We start from the raw sequence: 27,536 nt of genomic DNA on the forward strand, positions 1-27,536 counted from the left end.
TAAAGTTCTGTCTCCTACACACACAAAAATACTGTCATGTACCAAAATATGTTATGAACTGGTCTTTTACTATGGGCATAATTGGTGCTGAAATCATTGAATTTAAACAGACAGATTCCTTCTACTCCTTGCTCAAAGACAGTTAAAGTAGCAAGCGATGAGACACAAGAAGCACAATTATAGATGAAATATTTAGCTTACTGTACAGGTAGCACAATGGTGAAGACTGATGCAATTCAAGCAGAGTTAGAAATGTGTTTCCATTGTAATAGATTAATGTCGAACACGTTTCGGCAAAACATCATCTGGATTTCAGTATTGATCCATTTTATAGAGGAATATAATTCCCAACCTCAAGCTGGCTGTCCGGTCATTAATTGCCATCGCTTAGATTTATCAATGACGGTTAATGATTCATGCGACTTGTGTGCATTTGAGTTTTAATCGTGGAAGGTGGCGTACAATTCTGGATGTGAAATCTGGTATAAATCCCTTCAATTACATTCTAAAACATGTAGCACTTACTGCAAAAGGCATACTACTGTTTAAATACAGAGTTTTGATGTTTGTTTTTTTCAAAATTAATGAAAAGTAATTTCTACAAAGTATGTGAATGTTTTAAAATGTGCTCTACACAATTTCATTTGTCTCTTCCTTTTTTCCTTTATTTCTTTCTTTCTCCTTCTCCTCTTCCTTCTCCTTCTTCTTTCTACCTTTTCAAAGCAAATGTCGGATTTGTATCTATATCGTTCTTTGCTCTGTTAAACTAAAGCACACTTTCATGGTTGTGTTTCAAACTAAATGATCAACAATGATTAAATGACTGTAAAATATGCTGAAAGTTAGGCTTAAAAAAAAAGATGTTGTATTGCACCCACAAATTTTAAAATTGACTTTTATCGGCGGCTTTTTTTTTTTAACCGGTTTTTTGAGAAGAAAAAAATGTATAAAAGCATTCAAAACTGAAAAAACATCAGCCAAAAGAGGGTTGTTTTTTTTTAATGTAAAAAAAAAAAAATCTGACCGACCGATTCATGTTTTGGCACCTATTAAAAGGGCAATTCAACATCTTTTTTTTTTTAGGCCTTAGAATGGTGTTCATTGTTCACCAGTTCATGTACTTCTTGGTAATGGCAAACATAAATTTTAAAAGCTATTAATTTGAAATAACATTCATCACTTTAGCTGTAGAACAACAGGATTAATGACCTTGTTGACATTTGGGGTAACCATGACAACCACCCACACAATATATAGACAGGATAAGAACCATATTCCAAAGTACAACAAACAGAGTACTTTGGACAACCACAACAATGTCCAGTTGCTGTTTTTATTTTATTTTTATCAAAAGCCAAGGATACATGCATATTTATGGCTTTGGGTTTTTTAACATAAAGGTACACGTACACACAAATGTACTCCAACATTCAAGGAATTTCTTCCTAACAGATACCACATTTACTTCACCTGAATATAGCGTGGCAAGTGGAGATTACTTTAATACTGTCTTGCACAAAATATTGTGCCAAGCAGAAGGCCATCGCAGGAAAGTTTCTTTACATTCAACTTTCCTTTTTTCTGATATGTGCTTGCACACATTCATCCCAATGTATAGCATGTACCTGTGTAGCATGACATTTCATTGCTGTTGTTTTTGTTCTGTTTTTGTTTGTTTTGTATGTTGTTGTTGGTTATTAATGATGCTGGTGTTGTTGTTATAGTTGTTTTTTATATTGTTATTCTCATTGTTGTTGGTCATTATGGTGTTGCTGTAGCTGTTGTTTGTTTCATGTCAATTTTCTTTTCTCCCCAACTCTTCTCCTTTATGTTAATGAGGGTGAATACAGATCTTGTCCATCTGTGTTGTTTTTTTCCTCAGTTTTCTGACAATTTTGTACACTTTGCCTGATGTCAAATAAAATAAGCATCTACATGTACTTCTACATGTAAATGTATGCAACTGCTCTCTGCAGATCCCATCCTACAGAGTAAGCATTCAGGAACAAAGCATGTTACATCTGTCTGTATATTTTGTAAATAATATGGAAAATCAATTTTCTAACTACCGTATCAAGAAACAAACAATACAACACAGAGGATATCTCCGAGTGTCACAGAAATTAAAAAGGGAAATCCCCTAAAAGTCCAATTTGCAATGGCTTCCCACATGTAGGCCTACAGTGTATCACATACAAACTGTACAGGTACATGTAATGTACATAAACCTTATATAACAGGTTGTATATTTCTTGAACATTTCTACACATTGCTTTAATGCATATCTCGCAGTGAATGCACCTCCTGCAGGCACAAAACCTCATTATTTTAATAGCTACAGTGCATCCAGCATTCAACGTCCAAAAGATCCTTTCAGCTTTTTCAGACTATGAATGTTTTGTGTGACTCACTGGCGACGGCGGCAGCGAGGACAGGTTACACATGATGGCTTTCTAGGAATGCGTAATATCAACTGCATAATTTACCCAGAGAAAGGCGTCATTGAAGGGATACTCCCTTTATATGTAATTCACAGGTTGAGAGTACGAGTGTTACAATTGATGACTGACACTGTCGCTGTATACAGCTACAATGCATATAATTAGTTCGTTAGGGGCCAAAAGGGTGTTGACTCTGTGTATTAAAAGTGATACAAGTTCATGCCCTTCTGGTTCCAAATGAACAATCAAATCAAATGATGATTATATTTCTCCTGCCAAACATAGTACAATGAATAATTATATCACAAAAATATGCAATGAAACGACAAATATAATAGGAAAAAGCATAAAAAAGAAGAACTAACTAGAAGCAGAGCTTGTTGAAGTGTTAGTTCCTCAGATGCTTGGTACACAAATTGGGCACGGATCATGGTGACATAAATGGGAATATTTTGATCAAGCTCTAAAAATACAATTGTATAAAGTGTGATGTTTTGCAGTGTTTCCTAGATTCAGATTCATTATTTCGTCCCTATTTTCACGAAGTGACGGTAGTGAATGAAAATCGCATAAACTTTGCGTAACGATTTTCCTCACTACCGTCACTTCGTGAAAATAGGGACGATTTGTACAACATGAAAAATTAATGTCATTTGATGTTTGGTTGGTAAACATCGAGTGATTACATTACGGGCCAGAAAATAATCAATGCCAACATAATATCCTGATTTGAAGGTGTGTGTATTTAAAGAGAAGGACACACATTGGCTATCAAATCCTTTGTGATTTCTCATTGAAAGAAAGAATCATTGAAAGACTAACATACAGGGTGCCTTAAAAAAAACAAGATTATTCTTCAATTGCTTTCATATTTAAATTGTGACAAGAAAAAGCTGAATAGTTTGGACCAAACATTCATGCCACATGTTTGTGTAGTCCCACATACTCATTTCTGTGTGCAGTGCACGTGATTATAACCAAGATTAAATCAACTGATTTGAATCATTCCAAAACCTCTCAGTATAAAATTGTACAGTACATTAATTCTATTGCTTTCCCTATTGCTTTCAATTTCGTTCACAATGAAATCACATGACCAGCAGTAAGCTTTGAATCTTTAAAAGCAAAATGTAGCACAAGTTGTTTGTCTGAGAATGTCTATCAAAGCTCTTCTGCTTTATAGCAGAAAAGATAATTTAAAAGACATCATAAACCCATATGTGTTTGACGGTTAATGTAGTAAACCAGTACCCAGTCATCCAGCTGATACACGCATCTTCCAATCAACTAAGCAGAAAATGATTTCATGAGTGACGGCCATCGGAGCGGAAAGTCTACACATGCTTTGCAAGGTAGGTCTAATGTACAGGAGCCATACACACAGACCGGAGAACAAAAAATAGATGGGAGCAGTGAGTGATTTAGCTCCGATAAGCGTTAAAAATAAAAAATAATAATAAAATACTTAAATATCATTGTGGGTAAACCACACTTATGCAGACACGAAATCCTCAAAGAGCTACTATACACAGACAAATGTATTTTTACCACTGACACAGACAAACCCCCAAAATGGGAACAACAACAAAAAAATTATCCCCATACAAAGTGTGTACAAGTGTGGACCAAGTGTGGACCAAGTGTGTACAAAGTATGTACAAACTACAAAGTGTAAAACCGTCTCATATGGTTGTAAAGTCATGTGAATTCTTTTCATAATAGGATTGTCTGCATCGTTCGTTGAAATTAGGAAAAAAATGTCTAGAACAGGGTCAAATAGTTTTAAAATAACAGATGTGGAAGTCGAACAGTGTCATAAGTGCCTAATCCTTCCTGTACCGGTATTCTACATACCATGGCCAAAGGAGGGTCATCTTTTTCTCATACAGAATACCCAAATTCACTGTACAGCTATATGAAGTTGTATAGCTATACTCTGACTAGATTTTTCTCGTCTTAATGGTGTATTTAAGAAATATCATCTAGCGAAACGAATGTTTGAGCATCATTTCTAATGATAACTTGATAAAGATGAAAGATCCCCCCCCCCCCCCACTCCGGGAACGGAGGGACCGCATTCATGTTCCCAAAATGTCCGGTAAAGAGGTACTTTTCAAGCAGCAAAGTCTGGCTCGTAACATACAAAAATTTTGGTCCCTATTGACTTTACACACCGGATTTAGGGGGTGTTTTCAAAAGGAGGGAACAAGCATATGCGTACCACAAATAACACTGAGTGGGGGGGGGGGGCGTGAAAAGATTAGTCCCTGTTCTAGTCTGAACATCGTATCATACAAAAATGGGCTGGACTTATCATGAACACCATGGCCCCGTTTCACAAATCCTTTTTTCAATGATAAATGACAAAAATCAGTGAATAATCAAAAGCAAGGATTTCACTAGCTTATAACAAATAGCGTCATTTGTCACTGATGACAAGTTTTGTGAAATGGGGCCCTGATGATTGGCCAGCTCATACAGTGTATATGTCAACTAACCTCTTCAAAACTAATTTCTTTTTAAAATGGTTTGATGGTTTCTTTTACCCGACTGCTAAAGAGAGCATGTGTATGCTTGTAACTAAGCAACCAGGGGACTGGTGGCAATCAGTCCTCTCTGAGGGACTTGGTAATGAGGATTGATGCCTTATCAAAGGGCACTAGCACATCGACTTGGTTTTGAACACGGGACCTCTGGGTTACGAGACCACTGCTCTACCAATGCTGTACCAATGCGCTACCATTGAGTCATCACGTCTCCTTTATACAATGTTGTTTTCTAGTCTGTTCGCCCCATTCCATTTTTCTTAAATTCTTTCAACTATCTTTCTTTGAACCGGTTCTGTATAAATTCCCTTTATTCTGAACAGGCCATCATTGTGTGAAAACAGTTACAGGAAGTGAGAAAGTTTGTTGGTAAGGATGTCTTTCATACCCAATAAGTACTCAATGGGAAATCAAATCAAAGCACTTCAAAGTTCAAAGACCATTTCCCAGCAATCAGAAAGCCACAATGTCTTTCAGGGTATATTAAGGTATAGAAGGACCAAAACAGTTTTCCCATGTTCTTCGTACATCCTGCAAAGGGAAGGGGGTTTTCCCTCATTTAAATACTACACAGACTCTCATTTGACACCGGTAAGGTCTGGGGCCAGGCCTACGTCTCGTTACCAGTCTCTCGCCGTGTCAAGTACAGACACTACGGTGCGCAGTAGACTGTGCAGTCTGTATAGTCTCACAGTTTAGGCACTCTGATATGCAGACGTCTAGCCAAAGGACAATATTGCTGGGCCTCAGGCTTGAACCCCCGACATTGCCATCTACATCTCATCCCTTACCATGCAAGCTCACATGGCAGTGAGACGGTACTTGTATATTACATCCATCTAATCTTATGATTTGTATTTTGTAGTTTCACTATTTTACAAGTGATATTGGCAGCTGAAGAGAAAATGAAACTAAGGATTCTACCAAGAAAGTAAAAGTCATTTCCTACATATATTTATATATTTACACCACTACACACAGGTTCATGACTTCATGTGCATATGACACTGGGAAATACCCAACAGAAATACCCAAGTTACTAAACTATCAATTACTTGGGGTCACAGGAAATCAGAACGCTGAAATGAATAAAGAAGTGAAATCACATTAATTACTTTCATAGTGGATTACAGTAGTGAAGTTGCTTTGAGCCTCTGTATTTATGAAACATAAATTGGGGGAAATTGATTTTTCACATACTTAAAACAAAAAAAAACTCAGTAAAAATGTTTTTGTTAACTGTATACACTGGAATTGCAGAGAAGAGAGATATGTGGTGAATTGATGTGTTTCAATCAACTTCAGAACTAGTATCCAAGTATCAGGACAATTACCCCCTGGAAAATGACCCCCCCCCCCCCCCCCACCCCACACCCGAGGACAATTACCCCCAGGAAAAATACCCAGCAGGTTACACTGCATTTAGTATTTGAACTTGTACTAAAAATGACCTGTTTATAAAGACCACCTGCCTGCAATCATGTATAGACCTCTTTTATTTCCTTTAAGCGGTCATGTAGGGGCCTACAGGTTAAAGTGTGTACATGGCAGATATCGTCCCTATTTTCACGAAGTGACGGTAGTGAATAAAAATCGCATTCACTTTGCATTACGATTTTCCTCACTACCGTCACTTCGTGAAAATAGGGACGATATGTACTAGGTAATGGTCAAGTGGACTCCAGATGTAATAGACCCATGGCTGGTCCGAGGCATAGTCCATTTAGCAAACACTTATCACATCCATTATGACACCACCAATCTAAAGCAAACAAACGAACAGCCTCCATTTGAGACACCCGTAATCCAGGGCATCGTTTCATGAAATGGTCGTAAGTACAAGATCACCCATTGAAATGCAAGTTACGCAGGTTTCAATGGGATGTTGGTGAACTTGTACTTCTGACTGTTTCGTGAAACATGCCCCAGGCCTCTACACTTAAAATGTACATGTAAGCCGATTTAGTGTGCGTTCAAGCGACACTTTTTCACCCTAGAAACATGTTTTTTCCAAGACATTTTATAGTTTAAACGGTTGCGTTCAAGCGATTTCAAGCGATTTTGTTTGTCGTGTTTTGTATTGTGATTCTGCAGAATAAAGGTCACTAAAAATCGCTTGAACGCAAAGGAGATCTCAATCATGATTCTATAACGTCATTATTTTGGCCTGCTTCCGGTTTGGTTTTAGATTCAAACAAGTATTATGTCGATGTGGCCAAGCAAGAACTGCATCATGATTTTGAATTCAAATGCAGAGTCTGAATAGTCAGACTAGAAAGGTTACAGTGTCTGCATTTCTCTAATATTGAGTGAGTTCAGAGTTCAAGTGGTTTGGCCATTGACAAGATAACACAGTCAACCTTCTAAAATTGACTCAAAAATTAAACAGAAACAGCATGTACTGAAAACACACCGATTCTTAGCCTAATATTATCTTTCCACATACGATATTTAACCCCGTTGTTTGTTTCTCTCTCTCCTTCTCTCTCTCCTTCTCTCTCTCTCTCTCTCTCTCTCTTTCTCTCTCTCTCTAACTCTCTCTCTTCTATATTCCTACCTGAACCAATCTTGTTGTCTATTTCTTTATTCTGTCTATCTCTTTCAATGCTTTCAACTCTTTTGTCTTCCTTTCTCTTCTCTACCACTCAGCTCCTCGTCCCCTTCCTTTCTCCTCCAACACATCACCTCGAATCTCTCCAAAATACTGCATTTTCTATTTCAAAATACCAATTCATGTTACGTAATAATCATTTAAAGAGAAGGTTGAGCTCTGGGAAGAGGTGAAAAATAATTTGTGAGTGTTATCATTGTTATTACATGTATGCAAGTGTGGAAGAACATCAGATAAAACATGTTCCCTGAAAAGCATGGCCCTTCAAATGCCTTCATATTCTAAATACATGTATGTCATGTAACATCGTAAAACTCGGGGGTAGGACTTTTACGCCACGTGTTCGTGTAGTCCCATTTACATCTTTCTGTGTACAGTGTTTGTAACTTTACCAAGACTTGGCCAAATTTCTTATCATTTTGATGATTTCAGAACCTTGCAATACACACAAATTCTTATATGCTAGATGATCAACATTTTCTGGTCGATTCCACACCGTTTCTTTCACAATGCAATCGCATGACCAGAACTCAACTTCATCTTTAATGAAGGCATGGATGTACAACATGGAAGTGTACAAACAGTTTAAAACAGGAAAGAAAACTTTTGACTCATGGTTAAACAGTGTCGTTGATGCAAAAAAAAAAAATGGTTTTAATAATGCCGTCTCAGTAGGCCCGTCTTCTTCAAACCAAAGTTGCAAAAAAACCTCCTATTTTCAGACTCGGATATTTTCTTGAAGCCTGAAATTGGTAGTCACCAGACCGATACGCGTATCACAAATTAACTGTGACGGGCGCAATTTAGCCCACTATTTGGGAAAGAAGAAACAGCTACTTGCAACTGCGGGCTGATGAAGATGCAAATTAGCTGGCTAATTTAAAATCGGGCTGGTTAAAATAGCAGGTTATTTTGTAACTTCGGTCTGATGAGGGCAGGCCTAGTGTTACATGTAGATTTACATATATGTACATGTATGCTATATTTAGACAGAAGATCAGTATCTGGATTTCTCATTACTGCACGATTTCTGCATATTTATTGGGATTTGCCACTATCACAAAAAGTATACAGTAATACCAGTAATCCAGTGTTTGTGCTGTAGTTGCCACAAAATACTAATAAAACTCTGATTTGCATAACCATAAAATACTGGGTGTTGCTTTGAAAGTTCAAACAGTCATCATGTCGGAAGATTTTGCACACAAAAAAGGAACGGTAATATTCATACAGAACTAAGGAAAAGAGTTTATGTTACTTGTACCACTCACCTAGAAAAACAATTTATATACATGTACAGGTAGAATGGATAAAATGAAGGACTCAATTTGAAATGTAAACTTACCAAAAGAAAACTCTGAGCAGTAGTTCTGAATCCAGTCTGCCTGGACCTATGAAAAGAGAAGAAAAAAATATTTTAAATTAGTCAATAGATTTGAATCATTTGATTTGATTTGATTTATTTATTTCTGTTTGATTTTTGTTTTCTTTTGCATTTTTACAAATATATAACAAACAAACATTTCAACTGTACACATGACAAAAGAATATATGTAGAATAAAGCTGTAACTAATCGAGAAAACATCAAACAGGAGGGTTGACAAAGTAAGCAAAGCTTGATAGTATGACTACCCTTATTTATAAAACTATAAGCGCGCTTTATGAGTATTTATTATTTCAAAATGCTACTCAGTCATACTTGTGGCATTTAGAGCCTGCTCAGATTTATAAAGGAAATTTATACAAAACTTGTACAAAGAATCATCGCATTGCGAAAGGAGCATACAGACTAGAAAACACTGTACAGTGTATCAAGAAACGTTATATAAAGAAACAAATTTTGAGCAGGTCACTTAAAATGACAGCTGGCCAATCATCAGTGCGCATTCATCATAAGCCCCACCCACTTGCAATTCAAAACAAAAATTCCGCTCATTTTTCATTTATCTGCGATCAGAATTCATCATCAGAATTTTACCTGATCGGCCAGCAATCGGCTTCCGGTTACACCGTTAATTAGTTTTGTATATTTTTTAATAGTTTTATAAATTTGGAACATTGAACGGTCATATGCAGTTACAATGTGAAATTTATTAACTACTCGTAAAGTTCTCTCAATACCAGACTAGCAGACAATAACAAGTTCATCTTCTTATGTCATGACCTCTGTAAGGACACACTCCACTATTAGTCTCAATCCAGGCAAAACAAAATATTCTCCCTAAAGAACACACCTACCAGTACAGTGTACATGAACATCCATTCATGCTCTATTACTTCTAAGTGTTCTAGTCATCAAATACACTTTACATTTTTTTATTCTGTATTTAGCATTAACAGTGTCGCTGTATGTACGTAACATGTTTTTTTAGATTTTTTTTAATTTCTTGAGTCTGTGATTGAGACTAGCTAGACCTAGTCAGCTGGTTCTGGTGTTTGTGTACATGTCAGCATAGGAATGCAGCTTAGCCAGGTGTGGCCCATTTGTACTGCGTTACATATGCCAGGCTGGTATATACACAGCACTCCCAAACAAACCCCACATTGTACATGTATAAATGTGCAAGTACTGTGTGAAAATCTCAAGTTCTGTCATGAGCGGCTGGGAAAGTGCATTTCAATACATGTAATTTATTTATTCATTTATTTATTTATTTATTTATTTCTAATCTTTTGTTGGAGTAGCTCATTCACCAATAAGTAGTGGTCTTCCATGGGGCCCTGAATAATATACATATACATATGCATCTACTGAGAAAGACATATTGTTTTTTGTTTGTTTCATCAATAAATTGCATTATGACTTGTATATATATTATAGGAGCATGGACATTTCCTCCTCAATTACCCTTCAAAAACAAACAAAAAACGCTATTTTCATAGATTTAGGTCATTATTATCCTGGACAATCCAAAAGGTCAATTAGATAATCTTGTTGTGTCAACAACTTAAATCAAACTGATCTGTTCCAATGAATAACATAATCCAAATAAATTGATAGAATCCAACTTTAGCATGCAACTACTGTATTCACAGATGTTAACAATTATGTACAGTGTAGATGTACATGTAGTTCTTACTAGTGAGTTCTACATGAAGATGCCTGCAAGTATTACGAGGGAAAGTCACATTATAAACAAAATATGACAAGCTTTCCACTTATGGGTCATTCCATCGGGTTCGTCAAGAACAAAAATTGTTCCAGAAACATGCATAAAATTAACAAACAGGTCTACATGTATGTACTGTACATGTTACAAAAAAACGACCATGGTTTCCTGCATCATCTACAGTATGTGTTCACGAGCAAGCCTTAAAGCTGGAAATCTACTCTACAACCCCCTACTCGAGACAACACCCTGAATGGATATCATCAATATGCATAGGAGATACAAATCCTTCAATCCAAACAATCTAGGACGGGTTCCATGCATAGCGTGATCTCACTGCCAGACACAGAATTGTCTCTTTTTTTTATATTACGTACGGATACTCAATGAATGTATCATCTACATTGTACATGTATATGTTAATTGGATGATTGGATGATTGAATGGATAGAGGGATTAGTGGCTACATGAATGAATTAATTATTCAATTAATTAATCAAATGAATGAATGAATGAATGGATAGATAGAAACATAGATGGCTGAATGGGTGGATGGATGAATGAAGGATGAACAATGTAACGGTGCCTCATAAATTATACAAGTGGTCTAGGGCCCTGTTTCATAAAAACTAATTATCAATAACAAATGCTAGATTTCTATGACAAATTTGATCCCAGCCAATCAATTACCAAGACTTCAGTAGCTATACAGTTATTGTATCTTGTTATCGACAACTAGTTCATTGAAACAGAGCCCGGATTCAAGTTTTGACACTACCACATACATTGTCAAATCAAAACACTGTATTTTTGCAATACTTGCCGAAGATTCTTGCCACAAACATGGCTACCATTGGCGATTCATTTAAGTTTTTGGTCTAGTGGGTCACAATCCAACAAATATTATATATTTTTCTTGTACAGTACGAGATGGAGTAAAATTTTATGATTTAACTGCAAGATGGTTTGAAGGTCTGCTTGAGAACAAACGTCTGCTGGAATGGGGCAGAAACGTTGGCAGTTTACGAGAGGAGCAGATGACTGAAGTCATCAAGTCCATGTCGGTCACTATTTGCTCCAATTGAGGAAAGGGCCGATTGGGATCTAATCTCCAGATGTTTATAAGTTCATTAGCAGCGCTGTTCAGCATTAGGGTGAGATCATGCTCTCGTTGAACGCGAACCACTCTAGAGGAAATACAAGCTTCCAACAGGTCCATCAAACTTGAATCAATTTGATGAGGGGTATGAAAGGGTTATCCATGAGTACATCCGTTTAAAGTGTACAAATCATCTGAAAAAATAATTATTTGTGTATACATGTGGCTAGTAGAATGTACAAAATCAATGACAAAAAAAAGGATAAAAATACATGCGAGAACCCCTGCGCATCCTATCCTATGATGCAAGTGCTTATGGGTGCCTTAACTACTACTCAACCATACATTTTACTGTAAAGTTTTAAAGTAGAATTTTAAGCTCATATTTTGAGTAAAGTATACATGTACATAGCCACATGGAACCTCTTTACATCAAGAGCAAAACTTGGTGATTGGTACACCCTAAACCATATATGCATGAATGTGTCATTACCCTCCTGCTTTTACTGTCAGGACAAGATGAAGACCAATCCAATCAAAACCTACAGATTTTCTTAAGTACCCACTAAAACAGAAGAAAAAATATATATATCAATAAATAAAAATCAACATTTTGCCAGGAGTTGTAAAGCTTGTTTCTTCTAAATAAAGTGAAACCTGTCTCTAAAGACCACCCAGGGGAGACAAGAAGAGTGGTCTTTATAGACAGGTCATCTTGATGCATCTTTATGTTTTGCATAACAGTCTCTGCTCTATGAGACTAAAATAGTCTCTATGTTTGACACAGCCGAAAACTGCTAGATGTAGGCTCTGCTCAATGCTTTAGGAATTGTAGTTAAGTATCAAATTAGAGTCTGTGCTTGCAGACAAGATTAATACAGTGATTGGAATCATGATCGGAATGAACATTGATTTTCAGCTGTCAACCCCAATAAATTCATCAAAATGTAAACGCACTTCATTATTAAAAGGGCTGCGGCAATAAACAAAACAGTATTTGGTGCGTGACATTCATCCTGCACTCTCCATCCCACCTTAATTACCTGTAAAGACCTGTAGAAAGTCAAGGCTCTGGTAGAAACAAGGCATGTCTCCATCAGCTCGAGATTGCCAAATTTCCTGCTATTTGAACTATCCCGATCGCAAATTATCCAGTTAATTTGCGCCTTCATCAGCCCGAAGCTGCAATTAGCGGGGTATTTGGTCGAGATAATCACCCAAGATATCTTGGGCTAGTTTGCAAAATATCCCGCTATTTGTCCGGTGCGTCTTCACCAGCCTGAAGACTCGTAGGAATGCTGAGCAAAATATCTCGAGCTAATGTCTCGAGCTCGAGTTTCTAGTTCAAGTCTCAAGCTGATGAAGACGTGATTTGTAACTTCTGGGTTATTTCCCAAATCAGAAATAGCAGGCTATTTGGCGATCTTGAGCCGATGAGGACACACCTACAGATTACCGAGGACCTCAACCCACCCATCGCATTATCAAAGCAGTGTCACAGCCACTTTGAGGATAACATCCGTTGCCTGGTGGTATAATTACTCTACCAAACTAGTGCACTATTTTGTCTCACAAATTACCGCAATGTCCCTGCAGCATGGACATCAGAATAAACTGAAAAAGATCCTCTATCAAGAAAGAGCATGTTTAATAAGGCAGACACGGCTGCAATAGGCAATTTTTTGTATTTATAATGTACCAAATTGAATGTGTACATCTTTGTGAAGTGCCTCAATACAAATTATTTAATTCACACGTTAAGAATAATTGTATTTCAATGGTCAGAATGCAAAATGCATCTATATAATGTGTTGTTGGGGAGGGCAAGCCATAATGTTTGTCCTACCTAGCAACAAAAACTGCAATTCCCATTTTGTCTGTTGAGATACAATAATTGTAATACCGGTGGATGAAATAATTTGTACCAAGCCACCTTTTAAAGATGTATGAATTAAATGTTGTTACTTGTTACATTACGAAAATAGCCTATTGAAGGACGACTAGGAGTATAATTCAAACTAAGAAGTCTTGTTGCATTAAATTTAAACCCCCCCCCCCTTCCCCTCCCCCCCACACACACACACGTGTTCATTGTGTATATTATTAAACAGGCATCATACGATAATGGATTCCACAAGGCACAAGCATCTGCAAAAGGGCAGGTCCAAGCTATTTGGATTGTGACGTACGGGACATTCAGAGACTTTGAACAAAAAATAACAATGGATGAAATTATTTATATGGCTATCTTTTGGTATGAGTCTGTGGCTATTATGGGCTAGTTCATTTGTGGAAAGTTTTAGTTCTGACCAATTCATAAATTAGTTTTTAATGTAATTAATGTGCTGCGTGACGTACGGGACCAGAGAATTTCTGACTTTTTCAAAAATAAGTTTGTCGTAAAAATTCTCTGAATTTATTAAGTTATGAGATTTATGGTAATGATATCTTAATTCATTATGGAATCAAGCATTAATCACAACTATAACCATATTTTTCTGACCTTCCGTTGTTATGTAATATACCAAAACATAAATGTGTGTATGTGACGTACGGGACACGTGACGTACGGGACAACTTTTCCCTATGGGAAAATGCATTGAAATGAAGAATTTTCATCAAAATCTGTTAAATATGAACAATTTTAACTTAAATCAGTGACAATTAGAGTGTTTCAGAACCCAATTAGATCCTCTGACTATCAATCAATATCCTCTGTGTTAATTTATGAGGTAAATCAGTACAAATATTACTTTAATAAAGAAAACAAATTAAATTACATTCATACACACACACTATATTACCATTTTTATTCCATTTACCCATCTATCATGTGCAGTCATGCTTCTTTTCTCATTTCTTTCATCCATTCCATTCAACAGTGCTACATGTACATGTACATGTAAATGTTTTAAAATAATAATTAATGAAGAAGATGAACTTGAACTTGAAAACTTTTATCAAAACTTGTTTGAAACACAGGGGCACACTCGGCACATCATATTTTGTGAACAAAGATACAGTACATTACAAATATGAAATCTTTTCTTCATAGCTTGTTTGAATTACTTGATAGTAATATCATAGAATTTTGAAGGAATTCAAAGATAACGCTGAACATATTGTCTTATTCTTTTCTTTTTATCACAGATTAGAACATGTACATGTACATATGTTGCTGTCATATATTCAAGAATTTTAATGTACCGGTACATTAATGTACATGTTTGTGAAAGATGGATACAAAAATATAAATCTTGAATGTATTTTGTATTGATTAAAGACATCTTATTAACACCACCAGATATAATAAATTAAAACCCTAAAGGTTCGTGTGACCTTTTCCACAATTCAAAAGATTAAAGCGTAATTCAACAAAAATGCATGGGTGTAAAAGTGATGAAAATCCTAAGTGGGTGAGAGTGAGAGAGGCTATCCTTCCTTAAAAGTTATGATTTAGTTTTTAGGAGATCAAAATTCCTGAGCTGGCTCCATAACATGTACATGACTTGTACTATTATGATTTACATATTTAGCATCCTGCCAATGTTGGGGACATCAACTGGCAAAATACCAAAGTTGATAATACCAGGGGTCTGGCTTGAAGACTAACTACATCAATAAATATTCATCATTGAATGACACATGCCTTTAAGACTAAAACAATAACAACAACAGTACGAGTAAATTCCTAGAAGGGACCCAGTTGGAATGTTCATATATCCCTGTATACATCAAGTTTCCTAACACATATATATTCTCCTTTTGATCATTTCCTTTTTTCACATCTCGCATTGGTTTTATATGGGGTTGTCCCGTACGTCACACACTTGTCCCGTACGTCACATTTCTTAATTTGATTATGTAATCAACACAGAATTTTCGTAATTTTTGTTAAACCTATTTTTTGTTAGGTATTCATTTAAATTAGAACTTCCTAGAATATCTTTAAAAAAAAAAATTATTTTCATAATTAAAATTAAACAAATTAATGTCAAATTGTGACGTACGGGACATCACACTTAGGAACCTACCTCATTTGCATAATTAATTAATTTTGAAAGTTTTTATATTTTTTTCCTATTTTCTAGTATGACGGTCTACATGTCCTAAAATATTTAATTTTGAAAAAATAATTCAAATGAGATACAAAAATAAAAATGTTATGTCCCGTACGTCACGCTAATTAACACAAATCAAAGTTCGTGACCTTGGCATTCTTTGTATTTTGATAATTTTTTTAATTTTTTTATCAGATTCATAAAATTCATAGTTTCAGCTTTAAAATGATGTATAGTTTGTTAAATATATATAAAGATGAAATTTGACCCCCAGAGGGGACAATAGCTTGGACCTGCCCAAAACTACACACAGACCATTACTTTGAGGCCATTTCCTAGAAATCTACACTGCCCCTGAACAGTACTACAAACAATGGATCAGAAAGGCCCTGAACTTTGCATTGTACGAGAAACAAGTCATTTCTGGAGGGAGGCAGAGTAAACTCTTTTTGGGTAGTGGTAGAATTTCTTAAAAAGAATGAAAAAATGAAAAGGCCAACTATTTTTCACGTTTCCCAGAACTCAACCTTCTCTTTTAAAGATAGGCCAGTTCTGGTCATGCGATTGCATTGTGAAAGAAACGTTGTGGAATCGATCAGAAAAGGTTGATCATCTAGCATACATGTATAAGTATTGGTGTGTACTGCAATGTTCTGGAATCATCAAAATGATAAGAAATTGGCCCCGTCTTACTCAAGTTATAAGCACTGTACACAGAAAGATGTATATGGGACTACACAAACATGTGGCTGTTACATGCCATATCAAGAATATGAAGGAATTTGAAGAGCCATCCTTTTCAGGAAACATTTTGTATCTGATGTTCTTCCACACTTGCATAATAACAATGACAAAGCTCACAATTTATTTTTCACCTCTTCCCAGAACTCAACTTCTCTTTATTAAGTTCAACGCTGAACAGCAAGCTTGCGATCGCATCCTACTAACAGCTTCCAGTGTACTTGATGGCAATGTGATGAAAGACGGAGCAAATTTATTCAATTCATGAACACTCCATCTTCATGTGAAGTAGCCAGGGGTTTCACTTGGCAGATTTTGTCAGCAGCCAATTGTGAAAATTAACGCAACATTCCAGCTTGTACATTGTACAGTACATGTATCATGTTTGTAAAATTTGGCCCAAAGGTAATCTAAGGGCGCGTTCATGCTTGATTTTGACGGCCAGAATAAGGCATCTGTTATGCGTTTAGTTTAAAACACGGTTGCGTCTTAGCTCACTTTTGTAGAATCACCGAAAAACGGCGATCACGATCACCGATCGTAAACTCACAAAAAGATGCGTTTACAATTTGTAAACGCGTTTAAATGGGGTCAACGCACTGACCTCTAGTGGGTCTACGTAGCATGCACAGTGAAGGTTTGCGAATCCAGCTGGAAGACCAATTAAGGCCACACACGGAGAATTGCCTGGGGAGCCAGAGAAGTAAGCATGAACACTACATCGTGGAACTGCGATCACGATGAGCGTTTACGATGAGCGTTTCAGATCGCTCATTCTGCCTTCAAAATTTAAGCATGAACGCAGCCTTAGAGACATACTGTACATGTATATTTTAATTATGTTGTGTATTACTGACTACAAAATCAGAGAGTAAATTCTGTTCTTAAACACAACTTTATTACTTCTCTCCAGTTTGTTTCTTTGTCTTTTGTTGTGTGTACCGGTATGTGTGTTTGTATCAATTGTTTTGTTTTGTTTTTATTTTTAAAGACATTTGAGTCTTCTGAAAGACATCATCATTAACTGCACTGAGAAATCATTTTGTTCACGTGCTAGAAAAGGTTGAATATTTTGACTACTTTGCATCCAACCAATGAAGTCAACATGTACCAAATAATATCTCGGCACTTTGTTCTTTCTCTATCAATCGCATATTATTCCATTTCTGTCACTCACTCGCTCTCTTTCTTACAAATGTGGAGCACACTCACCTGTAGTTCAGTCTCCTCACACATTTCAATTAAGAATATTTTCAATCAATTTACCACCACCACCCTTTGACATATTCCAGACGCAAACGAACGACAACATGCCGCCTCTTCGCTGCTACCACCTTTGCCCTCTAGCCACCCACTCTATAAATCCAATTTAGTCATGAAAATGCTCCAAGCACGGAGTCGTGGAAAGAGCAGTCTGCTGATAGCTTCAATAATAGGCTTTTCAATTGGTGACAATAAGCTACTTAAATTTAAAAGTGCAGCAATAAAATATATTGTAACTGTTTGCACAGGACGATATTGTATAAAATACTCACTGACCCAACCCTAAAAGAATTTTTTTTTCTTGGATTGTGGCTTTTCTCTTTTCTTTCTTCAAATTTTTAACGACGTGATTGTCGTAAAGAAGGCAACTACAATGTACTTGAGGTATTTGAACAGCAATAGAGAATAGATCTCTAACTTTGGGAGTAGCCTTTACCATTTCTATTTCGAGTGCTTCATCAAACAGACAAATGACATTCAAAATGTCCATATTTTTAGACAAGTTCTGGTAATTTAACACTACTATTACTAACAACAGGAATAATGATAATAATAATACACATACCAAACAGCGGATATCCCAATGCGCTGTAATGGAGTGAAGGAAACAGAGAAGAGTGAGATACAGTGTACGCGCCGTCAAGAGTTAACAATGTTTCTAAAAAGAAAAGTTTAAAGACTAATTATACAAACTATCACAAAAATATATTGTCTGAACCCTGCACAATGTTGATACTTTTCAAATCATATTTTGGTAGTGCATACATGTACAGTACAGTGTATATTATTTCCAAACTTGTTCCCAACTTCTCTCTCCATGCAGTATTTTTCCAGTCTGACAGGCACAAAGAATAAGAACCCATAATTATCATAATTATTTCAAGTAAGTTAAGTTTTCATAATCAGAACATTGTATACCAAAATGTTGTATAGCGAAATGCATATTTGAGCGGCGGCACCAACACAAACTCTTACAGAATCAGCATCCCCTTGTAGTCTGAACATCATATTTTGTACGAAAATCATATAACTGGACGGGGCTTATTGTGTGCGCGTGATAATGCAACCAATATTGCTGTCTATGGCACTACCTGATACTAAATATGTGGTGTCAGCTGACTTCCCCAAAACAGTTTCGAATCTGTATGTTCCTTTTGCTATACAATGATTCTTTATTAAAACAACAATCATATAAGTTTCTGAAGTCTGAACATGCAATGACACTGTTACTGTCATGTAAGCTACCCGTTTCCTCATATTATTACAACCTAATTCCTCATTCACTCTTTGAAGGACGATTGCTGTTTTAATACCAATCTTGCTACAATTACAAACTATGGTACAGTACCCAGCGAGTCCACACACAAAACAATTTATCCCGAAACTCTATGACGAAGCGTCGTATAAAGAATCATTGTATAAATTTCAGGGTTGTCCACACACAAGAAACGTCGTATAAATAAACATCGTATGAATTCCAGGATGTCCACACACAGAAGAAAGTAATCCTGAAACTCTACAGCGAAATGTTGTATAGGTGCGCAGTTTGCTACTGCGATCATGAAATGGAAGCGGAAATGAGAGATCAGGTCTCCTTTCGCTCGAGGTCATGTTAAGCCCCGCCCAGTTATACCGTTCTAGTTAGGATAGTTATACTAGTTACGTACACACATAACATATTCCCTGATTAGGCGTGATTAGTTATACGTCGTATAACAAAACGCATGTTTGGGCATGGTTTCGTTCTACGACGTATAGTTAGTAAGCGTCCACACACACAATTTCATCGTATAACTAACCCGAAACAGTATAACTATCCCGAAACGGTATAACTACAGTATGAGTCAAAATAAACTATACGATTTAACGCGGTTAACGTTAACGTTTTAAATAACGCGTTTGTAACGGGTCGGTATCAGAAGTTCCCGTTAAATGTCCCTTGCCGTTAAATGTCCCCTTGCCGTTAAATTGCCGTTAAATGTCCCCTTGCCGTTAAATGTCCCCTTGCCGTTAAATGTCCCCTTGCCGTTAAATTGCCGTTAAATGTCCCCTACCAGTTAGGAAGTTCATTAACGGGTAAGGAATTTTTCGAGTGCGCCAGGAATGTCCCAAACATTACAGTTGAAAGCAAATAGGGTCTGGTAAATTTTGCAGAGACGTACGTCTCTTTACAAGAAGCCACAACAAGTCGGCAATATCGAAGAATATTTAGAGAGCAGTGTATAGCAGCGTGGGAAACTCGCTCACAACGTGGTCGAATACAATCACGAAGAACGATCTTTTAAACTTAGCGATTTTCCTGTAAATTCACTATTTTTAAACACAAATATGTAGAAATGTCCATCCAAATGATATATGTCAATTTTCATGACTTACAATTGCTTCATTCCCGAGATATATCCCTTAAAACCTGGTTAAATTAGCGGAAATGCCTCCAATATCTGTCTTTTTATGTCACATTTTTCTAGTGGAACGCTATTTCCGCATAGCGACTGCTGTAGAGAAGGGGAGAAGCTAGCCGAGCGTAATAGGCAAATTGACGTGGGCTTAACGGGGGATCTATGGCGGTGTAGACCGTCAGCGCTACGGCCTCGCTGTTGTTGGTGTTGCATTTTGCAGTTATAGTTTGACATGTTTTCATTTTGTTGCCCTGCATGCTTTTCAGTCGCATTTCGAGCATCGCTCGTGTTTTCAATTTAGCTTGCTGGTGTTCATTTTATCTTGTTTCTTTGACACTTGATTATTATGATGATATTCAGTCTCAAAAATACTTAATGCTATTTCGAGTTCTTTCCTTGTTTTTCACAACGGATTTTCTGAAAAATGACTGGTGTTTGTAGGCCCTACTACTTTTTGTATGCATGCTTTGTTGAATTTTTGTTCTGATTTAAAATCCCGTTATACATAGAGTATTATGGAGCCAGCCTACCCCCCCCCCCCTCCCTTCACCAATCCAAATTAAAAGAAGTATATATTATGGTATAAATATTAGTTCCTCTCACTAATGTACGCCAAGATTATAAAATACCCCCCCCCCCCTTCCAAACCCTACTGCCACTCCAACCAAGAAACGTCAAGCCACGAACCGCCCGTGATTCCAAGGGGTGTGATAACCAAGGCTAAGACCCCTCACTGCCTCAATCAAGCCAATATTCACGACTACATTAGTAGTGAATGTATTTTCATGACAAATACTTCGAGAACAATATCAATTACCTACCTGTTTCCACCAAGTTCTGTATAAATTTTACAGTCTATGCCCTCTTCTCCTTTGGTTCCTCACCAGATCGCACATCATACTTGTCACCCTTTAGTCTTCATTTGGATGTACAGTTTGTACATTATATCCCATATACAATACCAATATAATGATATGCATTTAAAAATAATGATGTTTATACTAACATGATGATGAAGTGATGGCAGATGATGATGATGATGATGATGGGCTGATGATGAAGTGACGCAGTATACATTTATTCAGGTAAGTGAATCATTTCTTCACAGACAATGTGGATTCAAGCGACATCATTAGAAGGAGCATGCATTTACAGGGTTGTTCATAATCCCTTTATAAGGGATTACCTGCTAATCGCCTTAATCCTATCATAGCCCCTATTCAGGATCTGACAGTTATATTCATAAGCCAAGGGCCGGGAGTGATCTTCACAGTGTAGTGCACGTGTAGTTCTGTGATATTGGCATTCCACAATGACCTATGGCCCTTTATAAGCCACATTTTTGTTGTTCGTTTGTAATTTCTCTAATCTGTAAAATGTGTATATGTACGTATATGAGGATGTTCATGGCTTTATTGTCTTGCACTATGCGTAAGTTTGTTCACAAGCTACCTTGTAGCAAATAATCATTATCCTGAGACATTACTGCTACCCCAATCCCCCCGCCCGCCGAATCATTACGTTTTTCCACAAGTCACCTCTTGCAAAAAATTAATTAGTATCCTCCCCCCAGCACCGAGACATTACCGCCACCCCAACCACCACCCCCCCCCCCTTCCCACATTCCCGTCACCAATATAAAAATGATCATATAGATTATAGAGTATGGTGTAAAAACCAGTTTTTAAAATAACATTATCCTCCCAGCCCCCCGGTACTGAGACAATACTGCCAGCCCCCCCCCCCCCCCACCTGCCCTTCACCAATCCAAATTAAAAAAAGGATATATTATGGTATAAATATTAGTTCATCTCACTAATGTATAAAAATACGGTATTCCCCCCCCCCCCCCCCCCCTCTTCCGAACCCTACTGCCACTGCAACCAAGAAACGTCAAGCCACGAACCGCCCGTGATTCCTCGGGGGGTGGGATAACCAAGGCTCAGATTTACGACTATGATTAGCAGTGAATGTATTTCGATAACAAATACTTCGAGAATATCATTAGTTAACTACGTACCTGTTTCCACCAAGTTCTCTATAAATGTTTACAGTCTATGCCCTCCTCTCTTATGGTTCCTCACCAGATCGCGCATCATCCTCGTCGTCCTCCAGTATTAATTTGGATGTACAGTTTGTACATTATACCCCATAAACAATACTAATATAATGATATGCATGCAATTATGAATACTTTGCTATCAATGTCGCAATATCAAATACAAATTATTAGTCCTGAATAGCAGGTGCATGTTAGTTGTTACGGAGAATTAAAACAAAATCTGACTCATGAATATGTAATAGTTGGCATGGCTCCGTAGCAGAAATAGTTGAAATCGATTGTAAGCTAAGACGCTTTATTTCAATATCTTTTTTGTACGCGATTCATTAAACAAATCAGATTTGCTCATTTAAAAACACATGATCTGACTAACAATTGATCTCTTTCTGCAACGGGGCCCAGATCAGATGATGCTGGCAGATGATTGATGATGGTGTTGCAAAACGGTTGATAATGATGATGTTGATACTAACATGATGTTGATACTAACATGATGATGATGTGATCGTAGATCATGCAGTGGCGCAGTATACATTTAGTCAGGTAAGTAAATCATTTCTTCAAAGACAATGTGGATTCAAGCGACATCATTAGAAGGAACATGCATAACAATTCAACCATTTCTGTGCCCTGGTCAGGCGTGCGTCAGGTAGGTGGGCAGTTCTATAGAGCTATATTTATGATACTTTATAGAAGGCGATCTTCCCTCCATTTTTTCAAAAATGAATGCCAATATGACATCGAGAAAAGAAAAAGAGGGAGATCGTGTAACAGAAGCGAAAACAATTAAATATCGCTGATGTTACTGGTTTTTATGACAATTAAGCCGACGGCAATAAAGAAAATGAATGCCAATATCATTGGCGCTTGAGAAAAGAAAAAGATAGACATGCAGAGTGCGGTAGAAAGAGAAGCGAAAACAATCAAACATTGCTGATGTTAATTGCTTTTATAACAACATTGATATTGATCGGTTGTGAATGAAATAAAGCCTAGCGCCGCCGTGTTGTATGAAGGAGAGAAGGTTAGCACTATCCTTGATAAGGACGGATTCACCTTCGGGTGACAACCACAAATGGTTAAAGCACTGCCACTTTGTGGCATCTAACCAAGTTTTTTTTTACCGAATCTATTCTCCATCGCCTTATAATGGGGGAACTTAGGGTTAAATGAAAATCTATTTGAGTTGAATCAACATGAGACTGGACATTGTTCATACTGTGAGCACGACACAGGCTTGTGCCAATCATGATCTCACACATAATTATCATCAGCGTTCGTAGAGCTCTCCAGGTACTATGCAGGGGCTGTATTTAAGCGTTTTTGTAATTAGGTGGTCTGTCAACGACAGACCACCTATTCATTTCGTCAGAATTTTCTTTCTTCTTTATTTATTTCTCCCCACTTTTTTTGTAGAGGATAACTAATGATCGGTTTTGTCAATTTCTTTCAATTTTTAGTAATGAGACGTAACATTTTTAAGGTCATTAAAGGAAACCGAACCCCAAGAAATAATTTTACCCATTCCGAGAGATTTATTATATTATTGCCTACCTTCAAATTGCTTTTAATCACCCATGCATGAAATATGCATCATATGAGTAGCATCAAATGAAAGAGGAGGATCTAAGCTTTGCAAATATGTGTCAATTAGTCCCATATACATCTTACTGTGTATGGTGCTTGTAACTCGAGTAATGTCCTCTCCAGTAATAGGGACTTTTAGAATTGCCGAACGACAACGTGGATTGCTACGATCGACGTCCTTTTAATGCACTGCCTTGAATGGACGTCACACGTATCAGTCCACGCAAATCTAAAAGTCTCTATTGTGAAAGCTGTCACCTCTTGCAACCGAACCAAAGCCAAGGTTATTGTCCAGTGTGCACTCAAGCCATTGCAAGAGAGGCCTGAGTGCACACCGAACAATAGCCCGCCCCAAACCCAGGCCTAGCCACAGGAGGCAACTATCTCACATTACTACATTACGAAGACTGGGCCAAATTTCTTATCATTTTTATGATTCCAGAACCTTGCAGTATACACCAATACTTATATGCTAGATGGTCAACCTTTTCTGATCGATTCCACGTTTCTTTCACAATGCAATCGCATGACCATAATTGGTCTTTAGGCATATCTTTATATGTTTAATTTGTAGTGTGTCTTTTTTATCTTTTGCATCCAGGACATGGCACAGAAAACATGCCTTCAGGAATGGTTGCATCAATTTATTTTTACAGGAACATGCATGTTGTTGATTTATATTTATCATTTTGTTATTGATTGCTATTTTTGGTATTTACAATGTCGTTTATAATACTTATTTAACATTTTTCAAACATTCAACGTTTTAGTTTGACATCGTTTTTGTTTTTCTTGACCTGCATTAGAGTAATATTTCGAACATCATTATGTTTCACTATGACTTGTTGGTGTTTAATTTTTCTTTGAAAGTCTTTACTATCTAGTCTTTCCGACATTATTTTAAGATCTGTTGTTGTTTTTCATTATTGATTTTCTTAAGAAATAACTCATTTGTATTACTCCCTTTCTACATTTTCGTTCTTATAAAATTACGTTTCGTTCTCCATTAACATTAAAAGCGGTAGTTCAGTTTTGGGGTGGGAAGGATTTGGACTGTTCTCGGGACTTGGTGTCTAGTTTTTCTTACATTGCGTAACATGCAATTTCTGTCATCAAGCATGGTTTGTAGTAGGTCCATCATGTCCCTGCATCAAGTCACTCAGCAAGAGATTGAGATTAGAATCTAGTCGTTGACTGATATAATTATGTCAGCAAGATAAGAGATAAATTTATTTCTCTGGGGACTTGGTGGTTGAAGGCTGGTGGAATGTGACAGCTAGGGCCACGCGAGCGCGAGCATATATAGTAAATCAAGTTTAGGGTTGAATATAGTAGCGATCTTTTGTTTTTCTTCCAGTCTCTCTCTACCCCACCCCTTATCTCTTCACTATCTTCCCTCTTTCTTTCACTGTCCCTCCCCATTTACTCTCTCTTCTTTCTCTCTCTATATACCCCATCTCCCCTCCCTCGCCTTTCCTTATATCTCTTCCTCTCACCCTCTCTCCCGTCCTTTCACCTTTTCTCATATGCATTCCTTTCCTGAAAATCTCACAGCATGCGCGTCATTTTCACTGAAATAACAGCCATATTTATCCATATTTTAAGAAGTTCATAACCCATATTAAATGTGATACGACTTTGAAATAATCTTTTTATGAAGTTTTGCGATAAATTTTATAATTAAAGAGGTGAAAATTGGGCTCTTCTTAAAACTACAAAAAGCGGCACTCATCAGGGATGAAAAAACACTTACGATAATGGAAATGGGCATTAGTTGAAAGAAAAGGGGCACCGATCAGATTTTGATAGGGGCATTTTCGGAGGTAAAGGGGGCACTTAGATGTGATACAACTTTGAAATAATGTTTTTATGAAGTTTTGCGCTAAATTTTGCAATAAAAGAAGGGAAAATTGGGCTCTTCTTAAAAGTACAAAAAGCGGCACTCACCAGGGATGAAAAAGCACTTATGGGGCACTTATCTGAAGTGAAAAGGAGTAACTTCTCGAACCTTAAAAGGGTCATTGACCAGAGATGAAAAGGGGCATTTACGAGAAGGGAAGGGCTTTTTTTTTTTAAATTGAGGTTGTAATTATAAAAAGGGGCATTTGTGAAATTATGAGGTGCGCTTGTCCGAGTTAAAAAGGGGGTAGTTATTAAAAGGGGAAGGGTCACTTCTATAACATAGGAAAGAGGGCACTTTGGGGGAATGTGAAAAATGGGAGGGGGCACTGTACCGCTAGCTAAACGTAAAACAAAACAGTTTGCCATTCACTTATTCTATTCATTCTCAGCTTGCCGTTTCTCTTTTTTAAATGGAGGTATAGTTGTCAATAGAAAAAGGGGCATTTGTGAAAATACAAGGTGCGTTTTTCCGAGTTAAAAAGGGGTAGTTATTAAAGGGGAAGGGGCGCTTTTATATGAAAAAGGGGGCACTTTTGGGGTACTTGAAAATGTGGGGGGGGGGGACTGTATCGCTAGGTAAACGTAACACAAAAATAGCGTTGGCCATTCACTTATTCTATTAATCTATTCATTCTCGTTTTTCCGAGTTAAAAAGGGGTAGTTATTAAAGGGGAAGGGGCGCTTTTATATGGAAAAGGGGGCACTTTTGGGGTACTTGAAAATGTGGGGGGGGGGGGGGCACTGTATCGCTAGCTAAACGTAACACAAAAATAGCGTTGGCCATTCACTTATTCTATTCATTCTCGGCTTGCTACTCTTCCCTGTGCGCTGTAGCCAGTGGCTTAGATCGTTACGTAATACCTATCGTTCAAGGGGATCCCCCTCAACAATAGACATTAGGCCTCGTAGCTAGGACAACGCCCTTTGCCCACGCTGAGTGTCAATAGCAGGCCACATTTAGAGTAAGCTTCTTTTGTATGTGACAGGAAGTTTGCTATTAAGCCTTGACCGTAGCTCTTCATACATGTAGCTGAATGCTATGTATTTAAATAGCGTTACTATAGTGTTGTAATATAGTCCGACGGCTATTGATAGGAATATACATAGGTACAGGAACAGAAGAAAATGAATGCCAATATACAAGGCGCTTGACAAAATAAAAGAGATAGATCGCAGGGAAGAGAGAAGCGAATTCAATTATTCTGTATATCGCTGATGTTACATGCTTTTATGACAAAGAGTAAGTCGACGGAACGAAAGAAATGAATGAAGATAAATGAATGCCAATATACAAGTGCTTTAACATTTGTGGTTGTCACCCGAAGGTGAATTCCGTCCTTATCAAGGATAGTGATAACCTTCTCTCCTTCATACAACACGGCGGCTTAAAGCTTTATTTCATTCACAACCGATCAATATCAATGTTGTTATAAAACCAATTAACAGCAGCAATATTTGATTGTTTTTGCTTCTCTTTCTACCGCACTCTGCATGTCTATCTTTTTCTTTTCTCAAGCGCCAATGATATTGGCATTCATTTTCTTTATTGCCGTCGGCTTAATTGTCATAAAAACCAGTAACATCAGCGATATTTAATTGTTTTCGCTTCTGTTACACGATCTCCCTCTGTTTCTTTTCTCGATGTCATATTGGCATTCATTTTTGAAAAAATGGAGGGAAGATCGCCTTCTATAAAGTATCATAAATATAGCT

At 37.2% G+C, this 27,536-nt stretch overlaps 1 protein-coding gene and 2 non-coding genes across 3 annotated transcripts in view; 1 reads left to right on the forward strand and 2 right to left on the reverse strand.

Annotated features, from left to right (window-relative positions):
- LOC105440127 (rho guanine nucleotide exchange factor 12-like) overlaps window positions 1–8,993 on the reverse strand; it is a 28,648-nt gene extending 19,655 nt beyond the window's left edge. Inside the window, exon 1 of the mRNA XM_030978710.1 lies at window positions 8,944–8,993. The gene's annotated coding sequence lies outside the window, so the exon portion shown is untranslated. The remainder of the gene's footprint in view (window positions 1–8,943) is intronic.
- A 14,344-nt stretch (window positions 8,994–23,337) lies between these two features.
- On the forward strand, window positions 23,338–23,454 carry LOC115921529. The gene has a single exon (XR_004062938.1). It is a non-coding gene; the product is annotated as a U6atac minor spliceosomal RNA (small nuclear RNA).
- A 3,625-nt stretch (window positions 23,455–27,079) lies between these two features.
- LOC115921530 lies at window positions 27,080–27,202 on the reverse strand. Its single transcript, XR_004062939.1, has one exon. It is a non-coding gene; the product is annotated as a U6atac minor spliceosomal RNA (small nuclear RNA).
- Between the last annotated feature and the right edge of the window lie 334 nt (window positions 27,203–27,536).

The sequence above is a fragment of the Strongylocentrotus purpuratus genome, unplaced genomic scaffold, assembly GCF_000002235.5.
Source record: "Strongylocentrotus purpuratus isolate Spur 01 unplaced genomic scaffold, Spur_5.0 spur5_scaffold_1, whole genome shotgun sequence".
Classification (NCBI taxonomy): domain Eukaryota; kingdom Metazoa; phylum Echinodermata; class Echinoidea; order Camarodonta; family Strongylocentrotidae; genus Strongylocentrotus; species Strongylocentrotus purpuratus.